The following is a 13,998-nucleotide window of genomic DNA, read 5'->3' on the forward strand; positions in this document are numbered from 1 at the left end:
GTTTCAAATCTTGGGGACAGAAGTTCCTGCAATCGCTTCTCTGCCACTTTTTGCCTATAAATTAATCCATCAAGAAGATGGTGTTTCCTCCCGGCTCTTAGGGGATTCACACCACTTATGCAGACTCCTGGCGGCTTGAGTCTGAGTTTAGATGCCCTAATGAGTTCAGGAGCAGAGCTCTTTAAATAGCAGGCTCGTATTTGCATATGGAATGATGCCACAGGCAGCAGTGGGATCTTAGGTCTGCCTTTCCCTCAAGTGGCCCCCGTGTCCTCACACTAAGGGAGGGAAGCTCAAGTGGTCTGTCAAGTTGCCTGAACTCTGTTTGCTAATTCTCCATTTTCATTTCTTAGAAGACTCCAGTGAATCTGAGTACGTTAGACCCCATTCAGCCTTTAAAATGCATTTAAAAATGCATTATTAAATAATGCATTTAATCATTCATTCATTTATTCATCCATCATCATTACCATCACGCACCTGCTCTGTGCCACAGAAGGGCAGGACTACCAAGGGAGGGGCTGGCATTCTGGCTGTGCTTCTTTCCAGGCTATGCTTATGGACACCTTCACGAGGTGAGGATGAGATGGTAGGGAAAACAATTCGTATCTACTGAGTGGTGGAGATCAGGGATGACAAATGGATGACACGCCTTCTGGACTCATTCCCACAGTGCTCATGGAAAGTAATGAATGTTAGCGGCATGCAAGTTGAGACACATTTGCATATTCCTAGTGCAGATGGAAGGAGTGTGATTTGGTGGAAATGCTTGGTCTTAGGATAATCACATTTAACCCTACCACTGTATGTGACTTTGGAAAAGACATTTAAACCCTCTGAGCTTCAGATTCCTCAACTGTAAAGTGAGAATAATGGAATCTTTCAGGGTTGTTCCCAATGATTCTGTGAACTAATGTATGTAAGGAACCTTGTACGTTGCTTGGTACCAAGTAAGTGCTTTATAAATTTTGCTCACTTTCTCCTCTACACCATAGTTTTAACCCCTTTGAGGCATACAAAGATGACTAAGACAAGACACTAAGTTTTGTTCTTTCAAACAGATTACTAGGTACCTAACTTAAAAATAAAGGACAGTCTATGGTAAACACCAAGAAAGTAGTGCCCTCAGGGAGTTCAGAAGGCGAGATGTGAGCAGAAGTAAAGATAAAGCTGTGGAGAGGACCTAGAGTGAATAAAAGATAGATGAGATAGATGGATGGACGGATGGATGGATGGTTGGGCAGACAGATAAATTGATAGATGATAGATTGATGTAGGCAGATAGACAGATGGACAGATGTGTTAGAAGGACTCCTGTTATTACTAGGTAGATGAGAGGGATGGGTGGTTAAATGGTGGTCAAAAGGCCTAAAGGCATGGATACTCAACGGAGAGTAGTAAGTCTGTATAGAAGGTTTACAGATACGGTAAGAGAGATATAATTGGAATAGTAATTTAGCAGCAAATGGTATAGAATCAAAGCGTCCTGTGCCTGAGCTATCAAATAACCAAATTCCTGGTCCATGTAGGAGTCCTGTTAACAGCATCCCAGCATGAGTGGTCTGGCCTCTGTGAGAGCTAGGAGTTTACCACTTCCTATCCACCACTCTGTGGATGGCCTGCAATATCATTTATTGACAGTCTGCTGAGTACCATGCTTTTTCTGTACATTAACTCAGATCCTCTCAAGTGCCCTTAAGGAAGATATTATTATCCTTATTTTATAGAAGAACAAACTGAGGTACACAAATCTTGCAGCTATTCGAAGAACTCAGAATCTGCACCAGGTCTTTAGGTCTCCAAACCCTGCTGCATCTGCTTAGCATCTAGCATATACCTGTTCATAGAGGGGACAGCTCCTCAGGTGTCAGTCTTGGTCAGCCTGAGAACACTCCCCTCCAAAGCCTTTCCTAGCAAGAAAGAACGGTCCTGCCCCCTTCCTAATGCCTGCAGAACTCACATTACTTTTTTTTTTTTCTTGGTGTCTTAGAACTACCCACTGTAAATATCATTTCTGTTTAAAATCTGTTTCATAAATTCTTTCTTTGTTCTGTCTTTAAATTAGGAAGAATTATCAAAAGTTAATAGAAATTTTAAAGCCTTGCTCTTACTCTCATTCATGCTGACCTGAAAAAAGGTCTATTATCTGTTTCATTGCACAATCCAATGTCTCCCCTCCGAAAGATGTATTAGTGTCTTTAGCTATTCAAGGGATTCAACTGACTGAGCATGGTTGACTCATTATAACTTGATTTATCAGACTCTTAAAGATTGTCCTTGATGGACTCGGGGCCTGCCTGAAGACCAGCTAGGGAACCTCCCCAGGAGTCATGCCATCTAACCTTCAGGACTGGGAAGGCCGTAGATGATGTCATCACATTTGCCAAGCAAAGCTCCAGAGAGCAAAATGCCTTTGACTTAGAGAGATTCGAGAATACGACACACTCTTTATAACTTCCTTTGCAGACCTCTGTGCTCAAGCCCTTAGTTAGCCAACAAATCCAGCAAAATTTTTATTGCAAACCTACTCCATCTCAGACATTACGGAAGATGCAAAGCTAAGACCCATTTCTTGCACTGAAGAAATTCACAGTTGCTGCAAAAAAAAACTTGTCAGGCTGTTTAACAACTGTGTCTTACAGGTGGTGACCACTGCTATTGTAATGATCTGAACAAAGTGACGTAGGAACACAGCCAATGCAGGGATATTCTCTACAATATCTGCGATATTAAGAATTTTAACCTCTATTTAAATACCTTCAGTCACAGGGTTCTCAGTACTTCACAAAAGAGTCTATATCTTTGAATGTCAATATAAGACACTGGTTAAGGTTGTAGGCCTGGAGCCACACCACTTGGGCATGTTATTTAAGCTCTTTGTGTCTCAGTTTCCTCACTAGTAAGATGGGAAAGTAATAGTACCTATCTCATTGGGCCATTATGAGGATAAATAAATTAATGCCCATAAGGTGCTTAAGATGGAGGCTAGCACATAGTAAATACGCATGTTAATATTAGCTACTATTGCTGAGAAGATGAAATGCTAGAAAACCTTCATATATTAAGTCTAAAGCTGCCTCGGTCTAATATACATCCAATAGACCCAGTGACATACGCCCTTGGGCAAAGCCTGAACCAGGCTCAAGCACTGCATGGAAACATTCCAAGCTGGTTGGCTAAGTTGCAAAGGAAGGAAGGTTCTTTACTAGTCTTCTGAGAAGAAAGTTCTACTGAGTCCTCATCACATAATGTAGTGATTTGTGTGGACTGCCCTCGTGAAAGACTAGAAAACCCAAAGATGAGGTTTGCTTATAACTTTACCTGGATGGTGTTAGATTTCACAGCTGAAAAACTAGGTCTTTGTTGCACAAATTCCATATGTAAAAAGCTCTGCTCTTGGTACAAAAGTCGGAAAGATCAGTAAAGAAATGGTTCCTTAGTGCGCGGTTTCGAACTTGAACTCTGCTCTGTGATTTAAATTTAGATCTCAGCTCTGCCACCTTCTAGATGTGTGACCTTGAGAAAATAACTTCAGTTCACTGAGCTTAAAATTTCTCATCTATAAAATGAGATGATAATAATAATACCTGTCACAGAGTGTGGTTATGGGAAATAAGTGAGATGATATTTTTTAAGTTATTTGCCACAGAACCTAGAATATAATAAATACCAAGCTAACATTGAGTACTTATTAATATCCTATAACCTTACAGTCTGATGGGGGAAGAGAGAGAGAGAGAGATGGATGTGTAAGTAACAATGATTATAACTATGTTGTACACATATAGTGTACAACAGATAAACTCAGATAGAAGACAACGGGAGAAGAAAAACACAGAAGGAAATTATGCTTGAGGAGATAATGTTGCATGACATGGCTGCAGACAGATGGACCAAAAGTTTTTTCTATCATTTATTTATTCATTTCATTTAACAGAGTTTTTTGTGTGCTGGCCACTATATTAAAGGATTGGGATTGACCTGCTTACTGGGGAGATGGAATTCCCAAAGAGACAAAAACAAAGATGCAAGGGTGTAAACAGAATGTCCAAAAAGGGTAAGATGGCTATCATGGGAGGGAAGTAAGGTGAATGGAGAAAGCCGAAGACTGGAATCGCAGGAAGGCTTGGAACGCCAGACCAAGGAATTAGACCTCATTCTCTAGGCCAGTGGTTCTCAGCCAGGGTGACTTTGCTCCAACAAGGGGACATACGGTAATGTCTCAAGACTTTTTTGGAGGCTACTGTCATCAAGTGGGCAGAGGCCAGGGACGCTGCTAAACATCCTGCCATGCACGGGATGGCCCCCACAGCAAAGAATGACCTGATCCAAAATTTTAATCGTGCTGAGTTTGAGAAACCCTGCTCTGTGCCTCGGGGAGGTGAAGCAGGTTGTAGAGCTGAGAGTGAGAAGATCAGCTGTGAATCTGATTCCTCTGGAGGCTGTATGGCTGTGGGAGATGTTAGAGTCAGGGAGACCAGGTGAGAGGGATTTGACATGGTTTGGGAAGAGGTACTGATGGGGCATTAGAGGAGATGGCCGATGTGAGAGACATTGCAGGGACTAGCTACCAGACAACGTCACAGGATCAGCTGAAACAATGTAAGGAAACACTGAGCACGTAATAGGAACTCAACCATTATTACTACACTTAGTCATTAGCCACTTCCAGAGGTGTCTAAAGAAACTTTCAATTTTAGATAATTTCAGACTTACAGAAATGTAAAGATAATACAGAGAATTCCCATATACCCTTCACCAGGTTCCCCCTGATGTTAACATCTTACACAACCGTGTACATTTGTTCAAAACTCAACTGTAGACTTTATTTTAGATTTCACAGTTTTTCCACTCATGTCCTTTTTCTGTTCCAGGATCCATTCCAGGACACCACCTTGCATTTAGCTTCCATATATTTTTATGTGCATATTGGTTCGTTGAAAAACAAATGCACTCCCAGTGATGAAAGCCACCTCCTCTCAGAGTTCTTCTGAGCAGACCCAGGTGAAGTGAGACCGTTGTGCTTTGGTAACATCAGCTGTGGGCTTTACGCAGAGTTCTCGGTAGCTACTATCTTGGCAGGAAATGAACTCTGCAATCGACACTTTATTCTGTAAATGGAATTACTGCATTAAGCCACACTCTTTCTTTAAGAGGTTTTCTTTTAGAAGAATTAAGTGTCTCAACTTAGTAGTATGAGATTCAAATTAAAAGAAGCTTCAAATTTTGGGTGCTCTTTTTAAAAAATTAATTCATTAAAAATTAACCCAGATTATAAAAACAGATTGTTAAAAAAAAAAAAAAAAACAGATTGTTGAGCCAGTTCAAAGAGTCCTCAGTACCCAATATATGTGCCTAACACTTCTGAGATGATGCAGCAGTTCGACAACTTTTGCCTGTTCTGTCCTTGCCTTCGTGGCCTGCCCTCCCAGAGTAAGCTCAGAGAAGCCAGGTGTGGGTAACTGGCCACCTCCAGTCTTGACCTTGACTGCTTTCCCTCCCCCTTGCCTTCTCGTGTCCTTTATCTCTTGGTCTCTGTTCTGGTTCCTCAGTTTCCTGGCTTCGTACTCCAAATCCTGATACCCACCTCAGTTCATTTTACTGGTTCTGTTTATTTTCATTTTTATACAAAACTATACTATTAATTTACATTTATTGGAGAAAATTAGAACCTACAGATAAGCATAAAGGAAAAAATTGACATTAGCCATAATCCTATCAATACTGATATCCTTACATTGTTTTCTAAAATGCACATATCATTCTCTCTAAATAGGCTCCTATAGTAATAACACCATAGCAATATGTAGCGTCTGTGCCCCTATCAAGTCAGTTAACCCTCGAAGTGTCCCATGAAGGGATACTATTTTTAATTAATTAATTTTTTTGGCTGCGTTGGATCTTTGTTGCTGCTCATGGGCTTTCTCTAGTTGCTGCGAGGGGGGGCTACTCTTCATTGCAGTACGCGGGCTTCTCGTTGCAGTGGCTTCTCTTGTTGCGGAGCACAGGCTCTAGGGTGCACGGGCTTCAGTAGGTGTGGCATGCGGACTCAGTAGTTGTGGCTCGCGGGCTCTAAAGCGCAGGCTGAATAGTTGTGGCGCACGGGTTTAGTTGCTCCGCGGCTTGTGGGATATTCCCGGACCAGGGCTCGAACCCATGTCCCCTGCATCGGCAGGCAGATTCTTAACCACTGCGCCACCAGGGAAGTCCCAGGGATACTATTATTATCTGCATTTTACAGATGATGAACCAAAGGCTCAGAGAGTAAGTACCTCGCCTAAGATCACAGGGCTGGGGAGTGGAGGAGCTGGGATTGGAACAGCCAGATTCCAGAACTGTGATGCTAACCACGGTGATGGATACCACACCACATATCATTTTATTGCCTAAAATACATCATGCATATCTTTCCATGTCAGCACATGTATTCTCCTCTTAGATATTTTTCATGTGTCCAATCTTACATACAAATGCTTCCGTAAACATCCTTAACCATAGTCATAGGACCCATCTTAAATTGTTCACTCAATCTTTTCTTGTTTCCATGACTCCTTTGGTCATCTTTGCTCTGCTTCTCTTCCTCAGTCTTATCAGCTTCTTCCCCTCTCCCCATACCTGCCACCTACTTCTCCAAATGCACACAACGCAGGCACACACACAGACGTGCACGTGCGCGCACGCACGCACACACACACACACACACACACACACACACTCACACTCACACACTCCCCTCCACTCAGCTCCCAGCCTGGTCCACTCCTTTGCTGTGGAAGCATCCCTTGCTGTGCTCGGAGCTACACATCTCCTCTGATGGTTCCATTCAAGGAGAATGATGACTTTGACATGGAAGCTTCGCTATGGAGTCTTCATCTAGGTTTATACAAATATTCATTTTGACAAATATTTCTTGGACATACACTGTTTACACAGTATTCTAGGGACACAAAAGTATAGCTCCTCTCCCCCAGAGGTATACAGTCACAGTAAATGCCTGAGAGGCAAGGAGAACCAACTAGAATGTAAACTATGAGTAAAATGAAGGTATTTATAACATGAGGTGGGAATCAAGAGGAGGCAGCTATGGGTTTTGACTGGAAGACTTGAAGAAGTTTCCAAAGGAGGAGACCAAATGACTAATTAGTATGTACTTAGTCTGTCTTTGGCAGGTACCATAGATGATGGTCAGAGAGGCTGGATCACCCAGAGCTTTTTTTTTTTGGCTCAGTGGGTCTTCATTGCTGCACACAGCCTTTTTCTCGTTGCGGCGACCAGGGGCTACTCTTCACTGCGGTGCGTGGGCTTCTTATTGCTGTGGCTTCTCTTGTTGTGGAGCACGGGCTTTAGGCGCACGTGCTTCAGTAGTTGTGGCACGCGGGCTCAGTAGTTGTGGCACGCGGGCTCAGTAGTGTGGCTCACGGGCTCAGTAGTTGTGGTGCACAGGCTTAGTTGCTCCGCGGCATGTGGGATCCTCCCGGACCAGGGCTCGAACCCATGTCCCCTGCATTGGCAGGCAGATTCTTAGCCACTGCACCACCTGGGAAGCCCTCACCCAGGGCTTTGAGCCCAACAGTTGAAGGGGAACATCAGTAGAGTGTCCAACCATTCTGGTTTGCCCAGGACTGAAGGGAGTTCTCAGGATGTGAGACTTTCAATGCTAAAACCAGCAAAGCCCCAGGAAAACTGGGACAAGTCAGTCACCCGCAGTAGCAATACAGATAAAACTTATTGCCCTTAGGGATCTCACATCCTAGTGAAGAGAGACAGATTGTAAACTAGTAAAGGAATAAAAGGATGCAATGTCAGGTGGATATGTGCAATGGAGAAAATAAGGCAGAGTAAGAGGATAGAAGGGACTGGAAGGCTAAGGCTTGGGGAGTGGTCTACATTAGATTGAGTCACTGGGGAAAGCCAGTCAGAGACAGGAGCGTAAGGAGAGAGTCCACTGCGCAGAAACATTCCAGGCAAATGCAGCTCAAGCATAATGTGTGAGGGGGGCAAAGAGCCAGGGGTGGGATCAGAGAGTGGCCAGGAGCCAGTTCCCCCAGGGCCAAGTCCCCTGGATGTCATTCCAAGAGAGACAGAATGTTGGAAGGTTTGAGGAGAGAAGTGGCACCACTGGATGTATATTTTACAAGGACCACTCTGGCTGCTATGTGGGAAGAGAGTGGAGGGAGGGATGGGTGGAAGCAGGAAGGCTAATAGGGAGGCTCTTCCAATAATCTGAGAAAAGGACAAAATATGAATCAGAAAGTACAGGGGCCTCTGACAAACCTGGGCTTAATATCCACCCGTCACCACTAGTGCAAATTACTTAACTTCATTAGCCTTTAATCGTCTTATCTGAGGAGTGGGGATTAACAAATTATGCAAGTTAAATGAAATGATGTGTAGAAAAATGACGAGCAAAGTACCCACTGCTCTATTGTGAAAATGCTAGAATGCCATAGGCATTAAAATGTTAAATTGTTAATCTGATTCCTTTTTTAATTTAATTTTTAAACTTTATATTGGAGTATAGTTGATTTACAAAGTTGTGTTAATTTCAGGGGTCCAGCAAAGTAATTCAGTTATACATATACATATATCCATTCTTTTTCAGATTCTTCTCCCATATAGGTTATTACAGAGTATTGAGTAGAGTTCCCTGTGCTATACAGTAGGTCTTTGTTGATCATTTTATATACAGTAGTGTGTAGATGTTAATCCCAAACGCCTAATTTATCCCTCCTCCACCCCACGTTTCCCCTTTGGTAACCATAAGTTTGTTTTCGAAGTCTGTGAGTCTGTTTCTGTTTTGTAAATAAGTTCATTTGTATCATTTTCCTTTTTAGATTCCACATATAAGTGATATCATATGATATTTGTCTTTTTCTGTCTGACCTGCTTCACTCAGTATGATAATCTCTAGGTCCATCCATGTTGCTGCAAATGGCTGATTCTTAAAGCCAATGACTAGCCATACAAAAATCTGAGTGATTAGTCACACAGAAATGCGTGTTCCCTTGCATTGGTTGTATTCTTCTACTTTTGTCAGTGTAGGTTTAGTCTCTTTTGATTGTAGTCAAAAGTGTTAACAATTTCCAAAATATACTTAGTTGTTTTGCACTCCTACATCTTTCCTCCTGTGGTTCCCTCTAGTCAGGGATGCCATTCCTTCCACCCCAATCCTGTTCCACTTGGCCCAGATACAAAGTCATCATCTCCGGGGAACCTTCTCTACATCTTTTACCCCAAATGAGTCAGTTGCTGCTTTCTCATGACTGTAATACAATTTTGTGTTTCGTTCTATTATACATGACAGTCTTTTACCATAGTTTCTTATAAGAGAAATAAAGGGCAGGGGCAGGGGCAGGGTTTAATTCATCTTGGACCTTACAAGGATGTGCTGTCCACTATACAGCTCAGTCCCTGGCACATAGCGGGAACTTAAGAAATTCTTTACTACTAAGCCATAAGAAAGAATGAAATAATGCCATTTGCAGCAACATGGATGGACCTAGAGATTATCACACTAAGTGAAGTAAGTCAGAAAGAGAAAGACAAATACCATATGATATCACTTATAGTGTGGAATCTAAAATATTACACAAATAGCTTATCTACAAAACAGAAACAGACTCACAGACTTGTGGTTGCCAAGGAAGGGGGGTGATGAGGGAGGGACGGATTGGGAGTTTGGGATTAGCAAATGCAAACTCTCACTGAATCACTTTGCTATACACCAGAAACTAACACAACATTGTAAATCAACTATATTTCAAGATAATAAATTTGAAAAGAGAGAAATTCCTAATGAAGTGGGATTGAAATAATTGTGTTTAGAACTTGATCCTGATATACCACTAAGGAAAATAGAAATAGCATGCTGTAGCAGAAAGAGTGGATTTGAAGTCAGACACCGGAGAACGGCACTTACTAAGCTGTGTGGTGTTGCCTACATCAGTTCATCGGTCTGAATCTGTTTCCTTGTCTTTAAGGAGTGGATCCGTTATCTGTTGCTGCACAGCAAATGACCCTGCAACTTAGCATTCAACAACAGTCATGTATTGTTCCACACAGTTCCTGAGAGTCAGGAATCCGAGAACAGCTTAGCTGGATGATTCTGACTTCAGGTCTCTCTGGTTGCAGGAAACGTGTCAGCCGGGCCCATCTTCACTTGAAAGCTTGGTAGGCTGGGGGATCTGCCTCCAGGCTCATGCCCAGGGTTGTTGGCAGGAGGTTTTAGTTCCTTTCCATGTGGGGTCTCCATAGGGCTGCTCTGGACGTGGTAGGTGGCTTCCTTCAAAGCAAGTGATCTGAGAGACAGAGGCAGAGACAGAAGCTGTGGGTTTATTGGGTTTATTTAGGTTTATTATAACCTAATCTCGAAGTGCTATACCATCCCTTATGCCATATACCCTGTTGTCACACAGGCCAACCCTGATTGCTGTGGGAGAGGATGACACGGGGGTGTGAATACAAGAGGCAGACATCACTGGGACTGGGGACCATCTTGGAGGCTGGCTACCACAAACAGGGATAAAATTCACCCCATGACTATTTAGAATGAAAATCTAGGTGTTCTTAGCTTATCCTGTTTAAGGGACTCTGATGGTTTCAGGTCAACCCTAGAGAGACCCAGGGCCTCTGCAGGGGACACAAAACTCTCCAGACCTGACTCCTGTCTACTTTCCTAGCCACATCCCTCTCCTCCCTTCTTAGTACTTTAAGCTCCAACCCTGTTGAACTCTTTGGTCTCCTGGCTTTTGTTCCCCCTGCTTGGAAAGCCCTTATTTTCACTGTATGGCCTGCCTAGTAAGCTGTTCATGCTTCCAACCATCCTTACATCTTTTCTCCTGGTGAAGGTTTCTTTCCTCATCTTCAGGTAGTATCCAGGGGGCGTGTCCTCTGCACACAGACTCAGAATACACCACCCCCTTCCACACCATGCAGCACAAGAAGGATTTCCTTTGGGGTCTGACTTGGATTTAAGACCTGGCTCCGGTCTGTACTGAGTGACTTCAAGAGAAAGGAAAAGGACTAACATTTATTAAACTCCCAGAGAGCCAGCTGCTGCCTCAGGCACTTTCTCAGACATTGTCCTATTTCATCCCGTACATTTTTCCATTTGGGCAACTTATTGGGCCTCCTTGGATCTTACTTAACTCATTAGTAATTTGAGACTATTTTCCAAATACGCCCTGGACACTTCCATTCATCTGTGCCTTGCACACAACCTCTCCTCCCTGGGATGCTCTCTGCTCCATTTCCATGTGTTTATTCTTACACAGCCCCTTGGGTTCTAATCCCAGCTTTACTCCTTCAGAGTTGGGCAGCCTTAGGAAAGTGACTTAAGTTCTCTAAGACCAGAAAATAGCACAGTATCTAACAACCACTGCTGGTGCTGTGGAAATACTTAATGAGATTATGGTTGTCAGGGGTCCCTGGAATAATGTCTGACATCTGTAGGGCTCCCTAAATGGCGATTTCCTTTCTTTCCTTCTATCAGGCTCAAAGCAAACATCAGCCCATAAACTACGCCCCCCACCTCCATCTAGAACCCATTCTATTATATCTTCCTTTCCCACGTCAATGTGCCCATTTTCAAAAATGTAACCACATGTCTCAGAAATGAAAGTATTGCTGAGGGGAAGAAGGTGTGCATCAGGCCCTCCAAACCTGGAGGTGGGTCTCAGGAAAGTCACCCTTGTGACAATGGCGCTACAAAGATGGGCTTGTCCAAATGTCTCCAAGCCTAGGTTTCTCTATCCACAAAATGGGAAAAAGAAAGTCTGCCTGACAGGATTAGATGATAATACCAGGATTTAAAAAAACAGTCCCTGGGGGCTTCCCTGGTGGCGCAGTGGTTGAGAGTCCGCCTGCCGATGCAGGGTACGCGGGTTCGTGCCCCGGTCCGGGAGGATCCCACATGGCGCGGAGCGGCTGGGCCCGTGAGCCGTGGCCGCTGAGCCTGCGCGTTCGGAGCCTGTGCTCGGCAACGGACGAGGCCACAACAGTGAGAGGCCCATGTACCGCAAAAAAAAAAAAAAAAGAAAAAACAGTCCCTGGGCCAGGACTTGGCATACAGTAGATGTTCAACATATGTTTTAAGCCATTTATAGGACACACATGTTGCACTTGTATTTGTCAATAGTTCGGGCCACCCAGTTTTGTGCGGCCACACCGCGACCACCTAAATGTGTCACCTGCTTATTAGGGTACAGCCTCAGTAATTAGGCTCCACGCTGGAAAACTAATTAGGCCTGGGTCTCATCTGTATGAATTTATGTCACTTGTCCCTGGAAGCGCCTGGCTTCCCCATCGATGTGCCCAAGTTCACATCGAAGAGACTTTCTTCTCATGACTCACCTCACGTAGCTTCATTATTTATGTACAAGTCGGAGATGATCTTTGGCCTTTTTAAATTACATTTATTTTTATTGTCTTCTGTAATCCTATCATGTTTTCAATTACCCACTCATTCATCTGGAAGCAGATTTCCCCCCTTTGGCAGAAAAAAAACAGGTAATTGTATGAAGTAGCTCAAAGGTTTCTGTTCCAATCAGAATCATTTGGTTCAGTGTCTGTCCTGTGGTTTCTCAGAGAATTTAGAGAAGAAAGGTAATTTCTTAGTTAACAAAAGATACCCACTTTCCCCCCTTCTTTGTCAGTTACATACACAGTGACTCAAAATAATTTGAAACCATATATTATTATTTTTGCCACAGCTTTGAATAGTAGCAGGAAATAGTCTTTATAACATAAGTGCTTGAGTCAGCTACTTTATTCTTTCAGGATTACAATTAAATCCCCTACTTCAAATCTAGAAAACCAGCCCCCTCCTCTTTTAGACTCTGTTATTTTAAAGCTTTTCAGTGATTTTTATTCATTTGTTTGTTTTTCCAATTCATCTACTCCTCCAAGGCAACAATGGGGTGGTGAAATGTTCATTCTAAAATATTTTTCAAAGAGAATCAGCATTCTGGTCATTAATTAGACAGTCTCTATAAGCTGAGCTGGTGTTGAGTTTCCAATGACTGCTTCCCAAGAAAGCAGATACAGGCCTTGAATGTTGGAGAACAGCTTGGCTGAGGTCTGAGAAACCAACACGGGAGGAGGGAGGTTTGGGAAGTTCTCAAAGAAAGGAAGGCATCACAATTGAAATGCTAAGGCTACAGTGTGGAAACAAGACCTGAGCAAAAGGCATTTCCCCCTTGTTCTTTTCTATATCCTGAGCTTGTTGCCTGAGCATATAGCTTCTTGGGTTTTTGTTCAAGATGGAGAGTTGGAGGGACAGGGATTCCAAACGAATCCCATTGCCATAGTGAACACAGAACTTTCCTTTGCCGATCTGCCGTACTCGATTATAGATGAATAATATAGGACAAAGAGGGGATGCTACACTCCCAAGGCAGTCAGTGGCAGCGCTAGGCCTAACACACACATCTTCTGCCCATGGCGCAGTGCTCTGGGTGCTGGACAGGCTGCTGTCTGTCCTAGTGTGCTGAGTCATGGGACTTGGACTCAAGTCAGAGGAGGTGACTGAAGATAACATCTTCCTCGGCTCTTTCTTTTTCTTCCACCTTTAGAATAAATGGGGGTGGTGAGGATAGTAGAGTCATGGGGGAAGAGAGTCAGCGAGGCCCACTCCTCACTGCTGAACAAAAACCTACAGGGAGGCAGGAAGCTGGGGATGCCAGCTGCTAAGAAAAGGGACATGGGGCCAAAGAATAAGCAGTATCAAAGCCAGAAGTAGAAACCGGAGCAGCCAGGACAGAAGAGCCATCCCCAAAGTGTCAAATCATAAAGCATTCATTCAGCCACTCCCGAGGCCTCTACTATAGGCAAAAGAGATATGGTGACAAAGAAGATGCCTTCGGGGAGCTCACAGTCTACTGAAGGAATCAGAGAAGTGCATGGAAAACTACAGTGTATGTAGTAAGTGTTGGGGTAGAGCAGTGGTTTCCATCCTTGGCTACACTTGAGAATCACCTGAGAGCTTTTTTTTAAAAAAAA

This window comes from Lagenorhynchus albirostris, chromosome 2 (genome assembly GCF_949774975.1).
Source record: "Lagenorhynchus albirostris chromosome 2, mLagAlb1.1, whole genome shotgun sequence".
NCBI lineage: Eukaryota > Metazoa > Chordata > Mammalia > Artiodactyla > Delphinidae > Lagenorhynchus > Lagenorhynchus albirostris.